The sequence below is a fragment of the Pleurodeles waltl genome, chromosome 9 (assembly GCF_031143425.1).
Source record: "Pleurodeles waltl isolate 20211129_DDA chromosome 9, aPleWal1.hap1.20221129, whole genome shotgun sequence".
NCBI lineage: Eukaryota > Metazoa > Chordata > Amphibia > Caudata > Salamandridae > Pleurodeles > Pleurodeles waltl.
Window position 1 is genome coordinate 843019906 of NC_090448.1, and position 20545 is coordinate 843040450.

Here is a 20545-nt window from a genome sequence, read left to right on the forward strand (position 1 = left end):
ACCACCAGCACAAGCCCCGCTGGGCCAGGAAGGACTGCCAACTCAAGCACCGCTAGCCCATGAGCGGCAGGGGCACTGACGCAACTGGGTCCGTCACGGGGTGAGTGATGCACTCTGGGCACCAGTCCCCCTCCAGAACCAGTGGAGAGATCCATCCACTACCTCTGTCCTTCACAGGATGAAGCACTTTGGGCACCAGTCCCCCTCCAGAACCAGTGGAGACTGTTATCCACTTGAGAGACTGTGGCTTTGCACTCCCCAGGATATGGCAGTGGGCAACCCACCCACTGTAGAGACTTGAGAGACTGTGGCTTTGCACTCCCCAGGATTGAACAGTGGCCAACCCACCCACTGTAGAGACTTGAGAGACTGTGGCTTTGCACTCTCCAGGATTGAACAGTGGGCAAACCACCTACTGTAGAGACTTGAGAGACTGTGGCTTTGCACTCCCCAGGATTGAACAGTGGGCAAACCACCTACTGTAGAGACTTGAGAGACTGTGGCTTTGCACTCCCCAGGATTGAACAGTGTGCAAACCACCCACTGTAGAGATTTGAGAGACTGTGGCTTTGCACTCCCCAGGATTGAACAGTGGGCATTGAGCCCCCTCGTGGATCTGGCGTCGTACACTCATCCGGCTGAGGTGCCCCCCTTCCTTTCCCCCTGAGGTGCCTGATGTATTTCTATCTCATGCCCCAGCAGTGTTCTCTCTGTTTTGATCGGGTATCGAGTGTGGGCCTCACCCATGCATTTTGGGCCCAGTGGTCCACGGACTGTAAATGGTGCAATACCTGGACTTGTATTATTGGTGTATATATTTGTTTATGGTGTATATATATTTTGGAGTACTGGAGTTTAATAGATTACAATTGTCACAATCATTTCCTTTTGTCTTTGCATTCTTCCAGGGGGTTTGGGGGGTGTAACTGTAATGTATCAACATGTATTAGTGTGTGTGTTGTAGTGGGCGGGGGTGGGGGGTGTTGCATGTGTGTGTCCCTGTTTTTTGCCTCCCCCCTCCCCTGTGTCGTAGGTGCAGTACTCACCGTGGTCTTCGTCGCCGGCGTTCGTGCTCCTGGTAGAGGAGCAGGAAGACTATCGCAGGTAGAATTTGGAGTTCCGGTTCCATGGTGTCCTCGTGGGGTATGTAGAGGTGAGCGTTTTTCCTTTGGGATTCCTGTTTCTGCCGTGTTTTTATCCGCAGTGAATCCGCCCCGGAAAAGGTGGCAGATTGGCCTGTCATAATAGTGTGGGCGGTACATTGCCCCCGCCTGTCTGTTGGCGGTGACCGCCGCGCTGTTTGTTTGTACCGCTGTGGCGGTCGGAGTGTTAAAGTGGCTGTCTTTGTTGGCGGTTTCCGCCATGGTCGTAATTGCAATTTTTTTTACCGCTGGCCTGTTGGCGGTCTTACCGCCGCTTTAATACCGTCTGCCACCATTAGACCCAAAAACGTCCCTGATGCACAGGAACCTTCCTACACGTTAAGTACATGTCTTTGTTTGCAGAACAAAAGGAATCCAAATGAGTGTCAGCAACATGGTAGGTTCCTCAGTATCAGAATTGCTGAAAATGCGACTGACACATGGTTTATTCGTCTTAGGAAAATATATGCATGCCAAGAAGTTGGGGGACTCTAAATTTGGCAGGCGGTCCTCCTCCATGAAGACAGCAGTACGACCTTCGTCTACCTGGCAGATCAAACAAACCCCCTGCCGAAAACTAAAGGAGGCCCTTACTTATATGTCCATTTAAATGTAATGACGATTTACTGTCGCCTGTTATCCTGTGATTCTCCTTATCTCCACTCCAAAATGATAAAATCTCCTCAATTCCTTTGTTATATGATGTCATGCAATTCTTTCAAAATTTTCTTTCAGTTTTACTACATGGTTACTGCTAACATAATTTGTATTCGGGAATAATAACTGGAACACGAATATTATAAATCATGCATATATAAGGCGATGAAGTGCTGTACATTTAAGCCTACTTTAGGGCGCGTGACATTTGTGATGTAGCTCAAACTCTCACAAGCCCTGCTGCTTCCTATGTTGACTTTATAATGTTCCATTCATCACATCTCTTATCTTGCTGCTATATTTTCAAGAAAGCAACAACAGCTTTTGCAAGGTACAGCTCAAAATGTTAAATTACATTGTTTTCTTTCTGTGACAGAATAATCAATGCTGTATTGTCTATAATTTGATCTGTCCATCAGTCAAGTTTTGTTGTGGCTGTGGAAAGGTTCTAAAAAGGCATTGCTCTTTTATTTGGTAGATACAGAATTCCCATGTAGAAAAACTTGCACGAAAAGTCAATATTACTTTGATTTTGTGCAGTAGAACATTTTTTCTGACGCTTCAGTGATGCACACGAGAGAGGTACTATATGATCTATACTCACACATCACAAGAGACACAGGGCAAAGAACCATAAAAACAAGCATTAGCAAAGTCAACACGTTTGGAGTTTTAGGATGGATGCGTGAATGACTTAATGAGATTGGCAATGCGACTTACTTCTGGATGAATGAGTGAGTGTATGTGTGGATGAAAGGGTGGTTGAAAGCTCCGATTAAATGGTACTTGAACGCATGATAAATACCTCAGAAAACACACTGATATATTGGTGAGGGATGACATAAGGAATGAGTCACATAGCACATAATGAAGGGGTGACTGAGAGCTCCTATGAATGGATGACCGAGTTAGCAATGAAGAGATTAACGTGTCCGTTTAATTCACTGGACAAGTACAATTTTGGGTCATGGATATAGTACATGCCCGAAGGACCTTTACTACAATGACTGGAAAAGGGTGGACTGCTTTCCATCCTAGGATAGAGGCTGAATAAAGTGAAGTGGCATTAGCACCAGAAACATGAGAGCTCCACAGCAAGTAAGTTGTAAGAAAAGAAGCACTTAGAAGGGGCAGTAGTAGTGACCTAACACACAAGTGTTAGAAAGAATATGCCCAGCAAACACACAGTGAATGCTTTGGTAGGTATGCTCATGGGACACAAAGGAAAAATAATCTCAGTCATTGTTTACTAGAGATAAAACGTCAAATGCTTCAACAGGTACACACCATATGTACACAACAGAGGCCCAAACCTGACCTTAATAGACCATCATCATAGACTGGATGAACAGTTTGCTAGTCACATTGAGAGTCCAGCAACTTAAATTTGAAAAGTACGGATATTGAGGCAGGGACACAGAGATGAAAATCAGTGCCTAACCAAGCACTTTAGGTGGACACCAAAGGCTCACTTCAGTAGAGAAGAGGGTGACACAGCATCAATATAAGCACACAGACGCATACACTCTGCTGGCTGTGCCTAGGTGGAGGGTATATACCAGCAGATTTTACCATAGGTAAATGTATATCATGCTGACCAAATTGGAGGTAGTTGAGTAGACAGTATAGTAATGTGTTGACACATTTATGTGCACATACCACAATGACTGTAGACATGTTGCTGCCCATGTGCACTTTGCAAACCGACACACAAGTTTGTTCAAAGGAGTGATATCCCTATCAATCAAACCCTGATCTGCTCAAGACAAATCCAATGTTTCCTCATGAAGTTGCTCAAGAAAAGATCTGACTAGTACACTGGCATTTTTTTATTTTCTTAATTATTTTGGTGCTATTCTGCAAATCAGTGCAAAATTTGCAAAACAATTCCTATTCGTTTTGGATCACATGGCAACTTTAATGTATTTCAGTCTAGAGGAGGCCAAGAAATAGGGGCAGGTCCCAAAAGTGTGATTTCTCATTTAAATTTTTATAGAATGATTTTCTTTGGAATTCAGAAAAACACCGAACAGAATTATACTTAATTTGTCATGAAGGATGTCCTTGAATCGACGACAGTCATATCCCATTGGCTTCGTGAGCACATTCTCCCTTTGAACATTTAAAATCCACATATCCAGACATGGATAAAATAAAATCAAGTATTTATTGCTTTCAGTTAAAAACCATAACAATGTAAACAAGAGATAAAAATATACTTGATTTATTTATGCAGGACTGGAAGCGGGAATAAGAGTTAAATAGCAAAAAGCAATATAAACATGTCACTTGACCTTAGGTATTTGGTGTTCTGCACATTAGTTTTAATTTGGGTTTAGGGTTATACCTCCGAAATAGATCATTGTGAAAAGCAACAGGCAACTTAGGCAGGGTTACACCACACTTTAGGACTAATCAACCCAATTAGTTAGGAAAAGCATCCTTCTAATTATAACTGAGGCATAAAACTAAAAATAAAAAGTGGGTACTCATTTGGAATGATAAACTCTTCAAAGTGTCTACTCAAAAACATATTATGGCATTGTGAGGACCTTATAAGTGCTTACAGTCATAGACAACTTTGAGAGGCGAAAGAGGAGGAAAACTGCAAAGTGTCCTGCTACCTTACTGTTTTAGCCTTGGAAGATGCCATGTGAGTGGGTTGTGAGCTGCACTTGTAGGATTAGGTCTTCAGAGCCTCACTAATAGCAAAAGACCATCTAATGGTTTATTTGACGGTATCCACTTCTTGGTGTTAATGGTTTTCTCACAGAAAAAACAGAAGTGGATTGAAGTCTGGCAGCCTGTTCACAGTTAAAAGTCTCAGACAGTTCCTTTACTGGAGACCATTTCTTCATCAGTGCTAGAACTGGCATTGTTACCAACCGAATTTAGATGTTTAGTGTATTGCACAGTTTAGAACAGAACCTTTCTGACTTCCCAAGGTTTCTGTAACAGTATGATATAATAACTAGAAGAGAATGTAATGAAAGCTTGCTTTACAATTTTGGAGTTCACAAGTACACACAAAGGAATAAAGACCTCTGATTTACAGTTCCATGTGTGGCCTAGTCATCCAGTGGGTACAAGGCTAGAGAAGGTACTACAACTATCAACAAGACAGCTGATAAGTAAGCTGAAGAAAAAAGTGCTCTCCTGGAGAGTTTGCAGTGGTTCAAGTAAACTGCTCCTGCATGCCCTGAATACCTTTGTTGAAATGATGAGTCAACAGTTGGGGTATGTGGAGTCAAAGTGCAACTCCAGCTGACATGAAGTGTATGACTAGAAAGAGAGCTTCATGTAAAAGTCTACACATCGATGGTCAAGAAACTATGACCAAGATCCTTCAAAGAGGTACCATGCTGCCATGCAAAATATAGTTTGACAGTATAAGGAGTGTTATTGCTAAAGGTGGATTCAACCAGATTTACAAAGCGCAGTTAAAGGCAGTTATTTGATACCAAATGGCACTGCAAAGCAGAGAGCAATCAGGGATGAGATAATACAAACTGAAATAAAAAAAGAATAAATCAGATTACTTACCGAGCCCACTAAAGAGAGATATCGTGTCACAGCAGTCACAAAAGTGGCCTGAGGAGAAGTGCTCCGTGTTGTACTTACACAGTTGTCTGTACAAAAAGCGGTTGTTCATTATGCTACCAAGTGGGGTTCAAACATCTTCAGAGGTCTTTCAAGAGTGATTGAAAGCAACAGTAAAATTTGTAAAATTTCTAAGTTAGAAGATGCCATTCCCACTAAAATGAAAGCTGATCCTGAGAGACACGTGTCAAAAGACATTAAAGAGGATTTTAACAAACATGATCATTTGACAGCATCAGGGAGCGAGCCACTCTCAATGTCATTGAGTTACACATTGGTCTACAATGCTGCCACCTTTCTCAAATGACCACCATCATTCAACAGTGCCAAAAAGCAAAATATGACAATAGATGGACAACCTGGATAGAGACATTTGAAGATTTCTTTGATGCGCTTGGAGAGACTGATGACAGGAAGATTATCAAATATATAAAAAAATCTTGCTGGTGATTGTGTGAAAGAAGTCATAATCAAAATGCCACGAACTGACAAAGAAGTCACAAACTGTCAGATTAAGAAGGCATTGAATCTCAAGATTAATCCAGTACCAAACACTGACAAGAACGATATGCTTTCAGTCAAGAAAAATCAAAGCGTTAGCAACATAATTCATGACTTAATCAAAAGACTTGACACACTCCTTAAATACTTTAAGTTCAATTAATTTTATGATGAAGGATCTATGCAGCTTAGAGTGATCGACGGATGCTTGTCCCATTCAGTCAGATGACAAATGCTGAGAAAAACTCTTAGTCTGGAGTAAGTGTCGATGGCTGCCAGAGCTGAGCAATGTGCTGAATGATAAACTGCTAACATAGAGAATGCAGGTGCCCAGAGGGAGTCAGTTATGAGTGTGAAAAGTAAGTCAAAACAAAAGACTGAATAACACAAAGTGATGTACACACATAAAAAGAAGCTGTGTTTGAGATGTGAATTTGCGTTTTCACACGAAGGACAGTACCCAGTATTGGTCAGATAGGCAAAGGCTCTGGCAAAGAGAACCATTTTGAGACAATGTGCAAAGCAAAAGAAAAAGTAAGCGTGTCACGGTGCACAGACAAAATAGTTGCCAGAAAGTTCCGGAAGCAATGTTCTACACATGCCCACAAGGCCAAGCAGTGACATCAGTTGAGGCACATAGATACTAAACAAAGTTGATCATCATCTAAATCATCGTCGAACAGTTCTTCTCACCCAATAATAGGTAACAGTGAAGAGAGTGATTGTGCTAAGTTAATGCATACTTCAGAAAAATGTGCACATGCTGGACTAGTTGCCAGTGAGGAGAACATATGCACACAGCTCGTTTGTGTTCCTTTTTAGATATTACAACTATGGGAAAAACCCTTGGCGTTAGACCAGTGGAATGTTCAATATTGTCATGCTTTTTCAGAGCAGCCTATCAACAATCCCAGGACACGATGGGTCAGATCCTTGACAACATGCAGGAGAACAAGCGGCTGTAAGAGGATTACCATAAGGAGATCAGGTAGGAAATGCAGGATTTCAACAGCACCATGCTCTCCATTGCAGGGGTGCTGGCAGACTTGGCCAACATGATGAGGGAATCAACAGCACACCAGCGGGACCCTACCACTAGCCAGTCTATTGACCAGCCCACCACCTCCCCTGCAGCTAGTGAGCTGGAGGCCCCACCACAGGACCCACAGGCCACCAACACCCCTCTCCCTGGAGAAGGTGAACCACCCCGTAAACATTCCCTGTGACCCAGACAGAAGCCAGAGACACTTGCCAAGACCAAGACCACAGCCAGGAAATGAGACTCTCCTGATTGTCCCCTTTGTGTCCCACCCTGTCTCCTTCTCCACTTTGAACTGCCTTTGCTACCCTTCCTATGGCCTCTTGGACACTGGACCTGTGCTACAAACAGACTGGAACAATACCCTGGACATTCCTCTACCATCACCCCATTCCATTGCACTTTTCCCTCAATTATATAGCACTACGATAAACACCCTTGAACACAACTTGACTGATAGTATTTTTTGTCTTGAAGATGTATATATAGGGGAACAGTCACATCTGGTGCAAATGATATGGACACTGTGTTAGCATACAATTAATGACCTGTTTCTGTCTGTAGTAATCACATCAGGACACTGTTGTCATATCACCAACATCTGTAAGATGACAAGCCGTAGGGGATAGTAAGTTTAGATGCAAAGGATGCGAATGCCATCATGCTACAGTCACATAGATGAAATCAATATTCAGAGCAATGCTCAGTTCCACTGTCTCACCTGTGTGTCATTGGAAGTACTGACATATAACTGATGTTCTGTTGTCCATATCCTCATCCTCTGCCTCCTCAACCTCACTGTCCTCATGGTCCACTACTGCCACAGGGGCATCTCCAGTCTCCTCCTCCTGCAGAAAAGGCACATACCACCTGAGGGCTAGGTTGTGCAACATGCAGCATGCAACTACTATCTGGTAGACCTTCCCGGGTTAGTAGCAGAGGGATCCACCTGTCTGATGGAGGCACCTGATCCTGGCCTTCAGGAGGCCGAAGGTCCTTGAAATTATTCTTCTGGTTCCCCCATGTGCCTCATTGTAGCGGTTCTCAGCCCCTGTCCTGGCATTTCTCACAGGAGTCAGGAGCCATGAAAGGTTTGGGTAGAAAGAGTCACCTGCAAATAGTGAGGGACAAACTTTAGCCTTACACAATTCTATGGGGATAACACCTCAAGGCATACATTGACATACAGTGGGTGGGGACTCTGTCTCACCTATTAGCCATACCCTGTGCCTCTGTAGTTGGCCCATCACATTTGGGATGCTTCTATTCCTCAGGACAGAGACGTCATGCACCAATCCAGGACACTTGTCATTGGCGTGGGAGATGTACTGGTCAGCCAGGCACACCATTTTCACATTCAGTAAATGGAAACTCTTACGATTCCTGAACACCTGTTTATTCTTCGGGGGGGGGAACTAACGCAATATGTGTACAGTCAATCTCCCCAATAATATTGGGGATATGGACAATTGGATAGAATCCTGCCTTATCAGTGATCAACTCTTCCATCTGGGGGAAAACAATGTAGCTGCACATGTGCTTCACCAGGGCAGACAGAACCCTTGCCAGCACGATTGAGAACATTGGCTGTGACATTCCTGCAGCCAAGCCCACTGTCACTTGGAAAGAACCAGTTGCCCGGAAATGGAGCACTGATAGCACTTGCACAAGAGGAGGGATCCCAGTGGGATGACGGATGGCTGATATCTGGTCAGGTTCCAACTGAGCAAACAGCTCTGTGACTGTGGCCCTGTCCAGTCTATAGGTGAAAATAATGTGCCTGTCCTCCAGCGTAGCTAAGTCCACAAGGGGTCTGTACACGGGGATTTGTGTCCTCTTCCTATTCATCGCAGCAGTAGGTATCTAAGGGACACAAGAGTGAGTAGGTTGTCACAATTTAAACAATAGAACCCCACCTCAGTGTACATAGAGCATCAATGTAATAGGACAGTCAGAATGGCAATGTATGTGCTATTTTAGGCAATGACGCAGTTATGGTTTATCTGATTGTTGTCCACCACCATGAAATGGTCATCACCTGTCCTGTATCTTGGGACAGGAGGAAGTGAGGTAACTCTGCTGAAGTTAGGCATCGTGGCGGTAGGCGGTCTTGCACTGTCGTGCAATTCCTCATTGGCTAATATGGGGCTCTTTGGAGTACCGTGGCCAATGGGGATCTGCGCCAGCGGTGACGGGATACACCGCCTCGGACGTGATCGCCACTTTATATCCAAACCCTCACTTGTTTCCTGACTTTCCACAGGACGACACCTACACTGAGTGTACTGCTGTGACCTGTGTCTGGAACCTACCATGGCCCACGTGACTGGGGAAAGGGACCCTGCCTTCACTTCGGAGGAGTTGGAGCAACTGGTGGATGGGGTCCTGCTGTATGGGCCTCCAGACCAGCAGGTGAGTAAACTTTGGGCACGATGCATGTGGGAAGGATGCATGGGGATGTATGTGCAAGCATCGTTTCATCGGGGTGGAATGTCTGGTGGTAGTGTACATGGTGGGCCCTGGACGATGTGTGTGCCAATGGTGATGGAAACAGATTGGTGAGCCATATGTGTGACAGGCTGGATTGTATGGTTAATGGTGTCCTTCTGTCTGTTTTTCCTCTGCAGGTCAGTGCCCATCAGAAGAAGTGATCATGGCATGCCATCGCCAAGGATGTTGGGACCCTGGGGGTCTACAGCAGGCGGAGCATCCACTGCAGGAAACGGTGGGAGGACCTGAGATGCTGGGCATGGAAGACCGCGGAGGTGCAGCTGGGGAGGGCCTCCCAACGAGGAAGGGGTGCCTGTCGGAATCTGACCCTCCTGATGGGCCGCATACTGATGGTGGCCTACCCAGGGCTGGATTGGCACTTGGGGGCATCATAGCAACCACAAGGGGGTGAGTACAGTGGGCATTACTACAATAATTGGTAGGTGACATGGGATCAGGGTGCTGCATGTGAGTTAGAGGGTGCCCTTATTGCCAGGTCAGACATTGCAGCATGATCCAGCTCAAGGGTAATGGGTGAATGGTAGATGCAGGTAACCTAACTTGACATTCCATGTCAGTCAGGGCTTTGTGGGTCCCAGGAGGGGTGCAGTTGGTGGTGTTTGGCCCTCATCTTGCTATGGCATCTACCCAAATCAATGGCAGTGCAATGCATAGTGCTCAATCCTGATCCCTTTGTTTGACGTGCTGTGTATGTCAACTGTGGTGCTGGTGCTGTAATTGACCCAGTGTTCCCTTTCTCTCTCCCCCCCCTTTTTTCTTCTGTCATCCTGTCCATGTGTGCATTAGTATCAATCATCTGGCAGAGGAGCAGGGGCACTGGCGACAGAGGGAGCTGGATCCCATAGGACCCAGGAGGCAGAGTTCACCAATGCCGAGGGAACCAGTGGGATGGAGAGTGAGGGGGAGCACCACAGAGGAGAAAGGAGGCGACAACACAGACTCAGATACCTCCTCCGATGTAAGCTCTCTGGTGGGGACGGACACCTCTGTGACCACCCCAGCTGCAGGTATAGCCGCTACCCCCTATACAAGTACCACCCTCCCAGTAGCCCCTCAGCATGTTGCCCATGCCCGCTGACCCAGCAGGGTGGGTATGTCCTTTGCCCCAGGCACCTCAGGCCCGGCCTCAGTGAGACCTGCTGCCCTGAGTGAGGAGACTATTTACCTCCTGAGATCCATCTCTGTAGGGCAGTGAACCACTGTGAATGTCACCCACGGGCTGGCATCCCAGATGCAGCAATGCAATATATTCCTGGAGGGCATCCACAATGGATTGGCAGCCCAACACAGATCGATACTGGCTCTGGCTTCCTCTCTGATGGCAGCCATTGTCTATGTTCCTACCCTCCCACCTCCAACTACCATTTCCCAGTCCCAGTCTCCTCAACCCCAACCCGTCCCATGCACACATATAGACGAATATGCACACAAGACATCACACAAGAGTGGCACAGTCAAACACAGGCACCACACTTTAGCCCACAAGCACTCATGCAAATACCAGACAGTGGCACACACAACCACATCCACTGCCTCCACTGTCTCCCCCTCCACCTCCCACACAGTCATGTCTACACTCACACCTGCATGCACTGCTTCAGCATCCACCACCAGCATCACCACACCAAGCAGCACACACACCTCAGTGGTAGACACCTCCACAACATCCATCCACGCGTCCCCTGTGACCTCTCCCACCGTGTCTGTGCCCCCAAAGGACACAAACGCAGGTACTCAGACACCCAACAGCTATTCACCTGACATTTGCACAATGCCCATGCAGGTGCACCCAAGTCCAGCAGACGTACTCCTCCACCAACCACTCCCTCAACCTCCACTCCCATCCCTCCTCCCTCATCTCACCCCACCATCCCTAAAATGCTTTTCCTTGCCCAACTTGACCTCTTCCCTTCCCCTCCCTCCCCCTTCCTGCCTATAAGAGCAGGGTCCCAATGACCCAGCCCAGCACCTCAGCCAAACAGTCCACGGAGACAGTGGAGGCACCTCCTAGTCGTGGAGGCAAGACACTGAAGGATCCCACTCCACCAGCCAAGAAGAGGAAGGATCCCACTCCACCAGCAAGGAAGGGGAAGGATCCCACTCCAACAGCCAGGAAAGGAAAGGATCCCACTCCACCAGCCAGGAAGGGGAAGGATCCCACTCCAACAGCCAGGAAGGGGAAGGATCCCAATCCCACATCCAGGGCAGGGAAGAAGCCCTCACCTCCTACCATGAGAGTGAAGAAGCCCTCACCTCCAGCTGCCACACAGCAGCCCTTGCCTCCAACGGAGGCTGCCCAGAAGGCACCTTCCACAGCTGAGACACAGCAGGTCTCGCATCCAAGGGAGGCTGCCCAAGAGGCACCTTCCACAGCTGAGACACAGCAGCCCTTGCCTCCAGCAGAGGCTGGCAGGGTACCACCACCACCACCTCCAGCTGAGTTGGTGCACCCTCACCTCCAGCAGCAGACATGTAGGCCATCCTCCAGGGACTGCTGTGCAAGGAGCCCCCTCCAGAAGCAGTGGGCATGCTCCCCACTTTGGAGACTGTGACCTTGCACTCCCCAGCAAAGGGAAATGGGCGTGGAGCCCCCCCCAGAACCAATGGGCGGGTTCCCCACCTCAGAGACTGTGACCTTGCACTCCCCAGCAGAGGGAAATAGGCATGGAGCCCCCTCCAGAACCAATGGGCGAGTTCCCCACCACAGAGACTTTGACCTTGCACTCCCCAGCAGAGGGAAATGGGCATGGAGCCCCTCCAGAACCAATGGGCGAGTTCCCCACCTCAGAGACTGTGACATTGCAATCCCCAGCAAAGGGAAACGGGCCTGGAGCCCCCTCCAGAACGAGTGGGTGAGTTCCCCACCTGAGAGACTGTGACCTTGCACTCCCCAGCAAAGGGAAATGGGCATGTAATCCCCTCCAGAACCAGTGGGCAAGTTCCCGACTTTGGCTGAGGTGCCCCCCACACCCTTCTCCCTGAGGTGTCTGCCCACTTCAATAATGATGCCCCTGCACAGTTCTGTGAGGGTGTCGTCAGGAAACAAGTTGGGCCTTGGACTGTGCCCTGTGGCCAGGTGAGCCCTTAGTACCTTGGATTTGGCATTGGCCCTTTGTGAACAGTTGTACATATCTGGTTCATATGGTGGCTTTTGCCTTGCTAATACATTTTCAGTACTTCCACAATCTAGTCCTTGTATTATTATGCTGTGTGTTGTGTCCCATTAGTTTACGTCTGCAGCTGGTTGAGTGTATGGTGTGTGTGTGTCTTTTGTGTGTCGTGTGTGTGTCACTCTCCTTTTCCTACCTCCCTCCATTGTGTGCTAGGCGGCCGTAATCACCATCATCGTCATCGTTGGTGTTCCAGGTGGAGCATGGCGTAGAAAAGCATTGGGAAGACTTGCAGTTCCGGTTCCATGGCAGTGCTGTTCTTCTCTGTGTCTCTGATGGTGAGTCTTTGGTCTTCTGTGCAGTGGTTCCGCAAGGCTTTTGATGGCATTGGTTTTGCCTTGGAAATTGTGGCGGATTGCAAGGTCGTGATATGGTGGGCGGTACCTTGTCTACCATCTGGCTGTTGTTGGCTACTGCCATGGTGAGTGGAGTTAACATCCTGGTGGATGGTGTGGTACATTGGCTGTCTATGGGAGTTCTCACCGCTATGGTCATGATTTGGCAGCAATTACCGCCAGCCTGTTGGCGGTATTACCACCACTTTATCACTCACCGCAAATGTCATAATGACCACCATGATTACACATCAGTCATGGAACATACAGGTTCAACCTCTCAGTAAAGATGGTGAATATCAAAAGTACAAGAATGTCAAAGATATATTGTCCATAACTCAGGAGTTCTAAAGTGAGGATCTAGGATCCTGATGAGAGTGGACATCAATTGGTGAATATTCACATTTTCATTTGATTGAATATCTCTAATCCATGACACATAAGCAAGTAATTCAGAAACTTGATGGTATATTTGCACAATGGGGTTTGCCAGCCATTGTGAAGTCTGACAATGGTCCACCCTACCACAGCAAAGAATGTAAAGAATTTCTAGAACATTTTAAAATAAAGCATCAGAAGATCACACCCTTATGGCCACGGGCTAATGGACTTGTTGAGCGCTTTATGAGTATGCTAAAGAAAGCAGTGCAGTGTGCAACTCTTAAGAAGCTCATTCTAATAACAGTACTGAACTCTAATTCACAAACATCATTCAACACCCCACTTGACCAGAGGTGAAAGCCCTGCGACTTTGACCTTTGATGTTCAAGGGATCAATGGCAAATAAGATACCCCCAATGGACCACAGACAGAGATAGTCATAAAATTCAGACAAAGGTCCTTGGTTCAAAAAACTGAAAATGAAAGTGTATTCAGACAAAAGGTGACATACAAAAGACCTCTCATTCAGAAAAGGAGATTTGGTGAAACCTTTTCAAGTAGTGTTTACCAGCACACATGGTGACTACCTAACAACCTGGTTAGTCCCTTACCAGAGACTCTTCTCACTTCAGGCCTGTGTTTCATTGGTCCTCAAATTGAGATGGTGAAAGAAAGACTGATTTTGAAAACTCAAGGACTGTTGCTGATTCCTTACCATCGCTGCCAATTTCGGACATCGAAGATGACTGTTTACATCTTCCAGTAACCAGATCGGGCCAACATATCAAAGCATATCATGGTGCACGTTAGGTCAATAGCGTTAAAGGTCTTGACACTATTGTGGCGCTAGTGCAGCAAAGTGCAAGTAGACCCATTGACTTCAATGGGTGCGTCATTTTAACACCTGTTTTGAGCAGGAATTAAAAATGATGCCAAGAATGGAGCAATTCAATCTTGTAGATTTCCTTGTGCTGTTTTTGTGGGCCTCCTGAACCCGGAATGCTACCCTTGCATACATTATGCCTGGTGCAGGCATAACGTGGTGCAGGGGTCGCAAAGTGGAACAATGTATGCATTGCACCACTTTGTAAATATGGTGTTGTGAGTTGTGCCTAGTTGAGCCACATTAGCATAATAAAATGACACTAATATGGCGCAGGATGGCACTTGGGCCTTATAAATGTGGCACGTTCACCGATGTGTCTTGCATAATTTAGAACAGAACCTTTCTGGCTCCCTGAGGACTTTGTATCCATATCCTTAGGATTTTAAATTTCACAGGTACATGCAGAGGAATAAAGAAGGATTTCCAGCTCCTTGTGTAGCTTAGTCATTCAGCAGGTACCAGATGGGGAAGACGCTACAAGATATAGGCTTCTTTACCCCTCTAGACAAATAGTATTGAACTAAGGTTCAAGATTGGCATTGGGCTTGTCCCCTAGGTAGGTCAATTACATATTAAAACTCTTTAATTCGTGATGCATTGTGCATGAATGAATTCTCAGCAATTTGCATTTAGTGCTGCTGCACTGGATTTATATATGGTGAAAAGATTGAACTAGGAGTTTTCACACCTCACAGTTTTTTTAAAATTGTTTCAATGTGATATTGCAATTCAGTTTCAGCAGATGGGTCAAGAGGGATAAGGATCATCGGGAATACACTATGGCCCTCATTCTGACCCTGGCGGTCGGTGATAAAGCGGCGGCCAACCCGCCAACAGGCCGGCGGTCCAAAATATGCAATTCTGACCCTGGCGGGAACCGCCAACACAGCCCGCCGCATTAACACTCCGCCCGCCACGGCGGAACAAACAAACAGCGCGGCGGTCCCCGCCAACAGCCAGGCGGCAGACAATGTACCGCCCACCCTATCACGACCCACCAATCCGCCACCTTTTCCGGGGCGGGAGCCCCGCCGATAAAAACACGGCGGAAACAGACTACGAACGGGAAAACGCTCACCTCCACATACAGCACGCGAGATTCCGGCAGTATGGAACCCGAGTTGCAGGTCATCCCCGCACTCCTATACCTGCTCCTGTACCAGGAGCACGCCCGGCGGCGCGGAAGACATCGGTGAGTACTGCACCTACGACACAGGGGAGGGCAAAGATTACCGGCACACACCCACCCACCCACACCCACTACAACACACACATCAATGCATTCCCACAGATCACTGTCACAACCCACAAACCCCCCCCTTCCGAAATAATGCAAAGACCAAAAGAAGAGATCTCAAACGGGCAGATATATTGAAAAATGGACAGCAGTAATCCAAATAAATAAATAAACTATGTAAAAAATATATACAGCCACTAAATGTAGTCCAACCACTGTCCGTGGACCACAGGGGTCCTGACCAAAGGGGCAAGGCCCAGTCCCACGACAAGAACTTCAACAGAGAGAACACTGCAGGGGCATCAGAAAGAAAAAAGGACAGGCACCTCAGGGGGAAGGGAAGGGGGGGCACCTCAGCCACTTGAGTACACGACGCCAGATCCACGAGGGGACTCCATGACCACTGGCCCTTCCTGGGGAGAGCAAAGCCACAGTCCAAACAGTCCATACAGTGGGTGGCCTGCCCACTGGGCCATCCTGGGGAGAGCAAAGCCACAGTCCAAACAGTCCATACAGTGGGTGGCCTGCCCACTGGGCCATCCTGGGGAGAGCAAAGCCACAGTCCATACAGTCCAGACAGTGGGTGGCCTGCCCACTGGGCCATCCTGGGGAGAGCAAAGCCACAGTCCAAACAGTCCATACAGTGGGTGGCCTGCCCACTGGGCCATCCTGGGGAGAGCAAAGCCACAGTCCAAACAGTCCATACAGTGGGTGGCCTGCCCACTGGGCCATCCTGGGGAGAGCAAAGCCACAGTCCATACAGTGGGTGGCCTGCCCACTGGGCCATCCTGGGGAGAGCAAAGCCACAGTCCAAGCAGTCCATAACAGACTCCACTGCCACTGGAGGAGGCATGTTGGCCAGAGGACATCCTGCAGCCCTGCCCGAGACAGATCCTGCCCTGCCACGTCTGCCAAAGGGCCAGCGGTTCCTGCCTTGAAGGGCCCAGTTCAGCGGTTCTTGCCTTGAAGGGCCCAGTTCAGCGGTTCTTGCCGTGAAGGGCCCAGTTCAGCGGTTCTTGAGACGGCGGGCCCCAGCGGAGCGGTGCTGGAGACGGCGGGGCCCTGTTCAGCGGTTCTTGCCTTGAAGGGCCCAGTTCAGCGGTTCTTGAGACGGCGGGCCCCAGCGGAGCGGTGCTGGAGACGGCGGGGCCCAGTTCAGCGGTTCTTGCCTTGAAGGGCCCAGTTCAGCGGTTCTTGCCGTGAAGGGCCCAGTTCAGCGGTTCTTGAGACGGCAGGCCCCAGCGGAGCGGTGCTGGAGACGGCGGGGCCCTGTTCAGCGGTTCTTGCCTTGAATGGCCCAGTTCAGCGGTTCTTGAGACGGCGGGCCCCAGCGGAGCGGTGCTGGAGACGGCGGGGCCCAGTTCAGCGGTTCTTGCCTTGAAGGGCCCAGTTCAGCGGTTCTTGCCTTGAAGGGCCCAGTTCAGCGGTTCTTGAGACGGCGGGCCCCAGCGGAGCGGTGCTGGAGACGGCGGGGCCCTGTTCAGCGGTTCTTGCCTTGAAGGGCCCAGTTCAGCGGTTCTTGAGACGGCGGGCCCCAGCGGAGCGGTGCTGGAGACGGCGGGGCCCAGTTCAGCGGTTCTTGCCTTGAAGGGCCCAGTTCAGCGGTTCTTACCGTGAAGGGCCCAGTTCAGTGGTTCTTGAGACGGCGGGCCCCAGCGGAGCGGTGCTGGAGACGGCGGGGCCCTGTTCAGCGGTTCTTGCCTTGAATGGCCCAGTTCAGCGGTTCTTGAGACGGCGGGCCCCAGCGGAGCGGTGCTGGAGACGGCGGGGCCCAGTTCAGCGGTTCTTGCCTTGAAGGGCCCAGTTCAGCGGTTCTTGAGATGGCGGGCCCCAGCGGAGCGGTGCTGGAGACGGCGGGGCCCTGTTCAGCGGTTCTTGCCTTGAAGGGCCCAGTTCAGCGGTTCTTGAGACGGCGGGCCCCAGCGGAGCGGTGCTGGAGACGGTGGGGCCCAGTTCAGCGGTTCTTGCCTTGAAGGGCCCAGTTCAGCGGTTCTTGCCGTGAAGGGCCCAGTTCAGCGGTTCTTGAGACGGCGGGCCCCAGCGGAGCGGTGCTGGAGACGGCGGGGCCCTGTTCAGCGGTTCTTGCCTTGAATGGCCCAGTTCAGCGGTTCTTGAGACGGCGGGCCCCAGCGGAGCGGTGCTGGAGACGGCGGGACCCAGTTCAGCGGTTCTTGCCTTGAAGGGCCCAGTTCAGCGGTTCTTGCCTTGAAGGGCCCAGTTCAGCGGTTCTTGAGACGGCGGGCCCCAGCAGAGCGGTGCTGGAGATGGCGGGGCCCTGTTCAGCGGTTCTTGCCTTGAAGGGCCCAGTTCAGCGGTTCTTGAGATGGCGGGCCCCAGCGGAGCGGTGCTGGAGACGGCGGGGCCCAGTTCAGCGGTTCTTGCCTTGAAGGGCCCAGTTCAGCGGTTCTTGGCGTGAAGGGCCCAGTTCAACGGTTCTTGAGACGGCGGGCCCCAGCGGAGCGGTGCTGGAGACGGCGGGGCCCTGTTCAGCGGTTCTTGCCGTGAAGGGCCCAGTTCAGCGGTTCTTGAGACGGCGGGCCCCAGCGGAGCGGTGCTGGAGACGGCGGCCATTCTATGGCCAACTGCTCATTGCCTGGTGGTGCCCTCCTGGGCAGCGGGGATGGTGCTCCTTCAATGCCCACCTGGGCTGTGGGTGGTGGGGCCCTCCTGGCCAGCTGGGCTGGGTCCTCCCTGGGCAGCGGCTATGGGGGTGGTGGGCTCTCCTGGGGCAGCTGTGCCGGTTCCTCCCGGGGCAGCGGCTATGGGGGTTGCGGGCTCCTCCTGGGCAGCTGTGACGGGTCCTCCATGGGCAGCAGGCCTGCTGCCTGACTTCTCCGCCTTGCTGCCCTTGCCCTCCTTAGTCGGGAGTCTGTGGCCCTTTCCTCCCTTTGGAGTTGTGGCTGTTGACGGTGGCTGGCTAGTGTCCTGGGGGGATATCGAATCCGGGCTCCGGCGGCGGCCCTTCCGCCTTCTGCTCCTCTTCCCAGGGGGTGGGCTGGCTGTCCCCTTGCTGCTGGGCGAAGATCCAGACCTGCGGGCTGGTGGGCTCCAATACCCCTGCACCCTTGTCAAGGGGGCTGCAGGGCTGGTGGTGGCTGAGGTGCTCTTTTTACCCCGACGAGAAGGAGGGGGGGGCTCAGGGTCAGGAAAGAAGGTAGCAGTAGAGAGATAGATTTTCTTGGGACAATGGAGAGTGGTAGGTACAGTGGGTATGGGAGTGTAGGGAGAGGATGTGGTTGTAGGCGAGACAAGTTTGCTGTCTTTGGGTGCAAGTGCAGGAGCGGGAGGCTGTCGTGAGGTGGATGGCTGTTGGGTGGGTGGGTGGCTGCGTTTGTGTGGTGTGGAAGAGGAGGTGACAGACACAGTGGGAGAGGACACAGGGGACGTGTAAATGGCAGTGGGGGTGGTGACTGCACGTGTGCGGACTGGAGTGGAGGGTATGCTGGTGATGGAAACACTGGCTGATGGTGAGGTGAATGAAGGTGTGAGTGTAGACGTCACAGGGAGGGAGGAGGGAGACGAGGAGGTGGGGGTCACAGAGGTGGTAGTGACTGTTGGCATGTCTGCATCGGAATGTTGCTTGTGTGAATGTCTGCGTGATCTGTGGTGCTTATGTTTGGATGAGCTGCTCTTGGGTGTTGAGGTGTGTGCAGGCTGGTCTGATGGTGTGGGTGGGACAGGCAGAGGAACAGGAGACTGGGAGGAGGGAGTTAGTAGAGGGAGGCAGGAGACAGGGACAATGGCTGCCGTCAGTGCTGAGGCCAGAGCCTGGAACGATCGCTGATGGGCAGCCTGACCCGAATGAATGCCCTCCAGGTACGCATTGCTGCGATGAACCTCCCTCTCCACCCCCTGGATGGCATTCAAAAGGGTAATCTGCCCAACAATGAGCGTTCGGAGGAGGTCAATGACCTCCTCACTGAGGGCAGCGGGGGTAACAGGGGCAGGGCCTGAGGTGCCTGGGGCGAAGGAGATGCCCGGCTTCCTGGCAGAGCGGGCACGGGGCGAACGCTGAGGGGCTGCTGGGAGGGCGGAGATGGTGCGCTGGGTGGCGGCTGTACCTGTAATGGCGGGGGGCACGGATGGTGCCACCCCCGCAAGGGAGCTCCCTTCCGAGGACGTGTCCGTGTCGCTGCAGGGTCCAGTTGTCCCCGTCGTGGAGCTCCCCTCGCCCTCCGTCTCACTGGTCCAGTCAGACTCTGTGGCATGGCCCTCCTGGGCCATGTGAGATGCAGCTCCCTCCTGCCCCGATGCCACTTCTCCTCCGCCTGATGATGCTGATGCACACAAGCACAGAAGGACAAACAAAAAGGGGGGGGGGGGAGAGAAATAAAGAGATTTTGAGTACATGGATCACCGGTACAGTTAGCGGACATGACAGACACAGATGCCCCCTGCACTAAGTTGCGCACTTGGGGTCCGCTACGCATTCCGTGGAACATGCCCTACACGCCTAGAGTTGACAACTGCACCCATGGATGACACGGCCCAGGGATGGCTGTACTGACACACTACTGAGGGTGGTGGCTGGGGACACAGGGGCTTACGGGGGTGCCCAGCCTACAGATATCGCCCTGGCCTAGGGGGACCCACAGCCCTCCTCCCCCACCCAGACACCTCCACTGCGCGACAACAGAGTAGATGATGCTTGTACTCACCCCCTTGTGTCTGCTGTGCTGCCCTCACGCGCCCATCCAAATCAGGGTAGGCCACCGCCAGGATCCGGAACATCAGGGGGGTCAGTTGACGGCAGGCACCCCGCCTACGTTGGGAGGCCATCCCCAGCAGAGACTCAGCGGTCTTCTTGGTCCCGCGGCGGATGTCCTCCCACCTCTTGCAGCAGTGGGTGCCCCGTCGATGGTGGACCCCAGGGTCCGGACTTCCTTGGTGATGGCACGCCAAATCCCGATCTTCTCATGGGTGCGGAACTATGTGACACGTACAGGGAGGGAGAAATACCACGTTCAAGTTTGTCTGCATTATCGTTGCCAGTGGCCCAACGCCCACCATCCCCGCCAGGTCCCCCGCCAGGCCCCCTGCCAGGCCCCCCGCCAGGCCCAACATGCCCCCCATCCCCGCCAGGCCC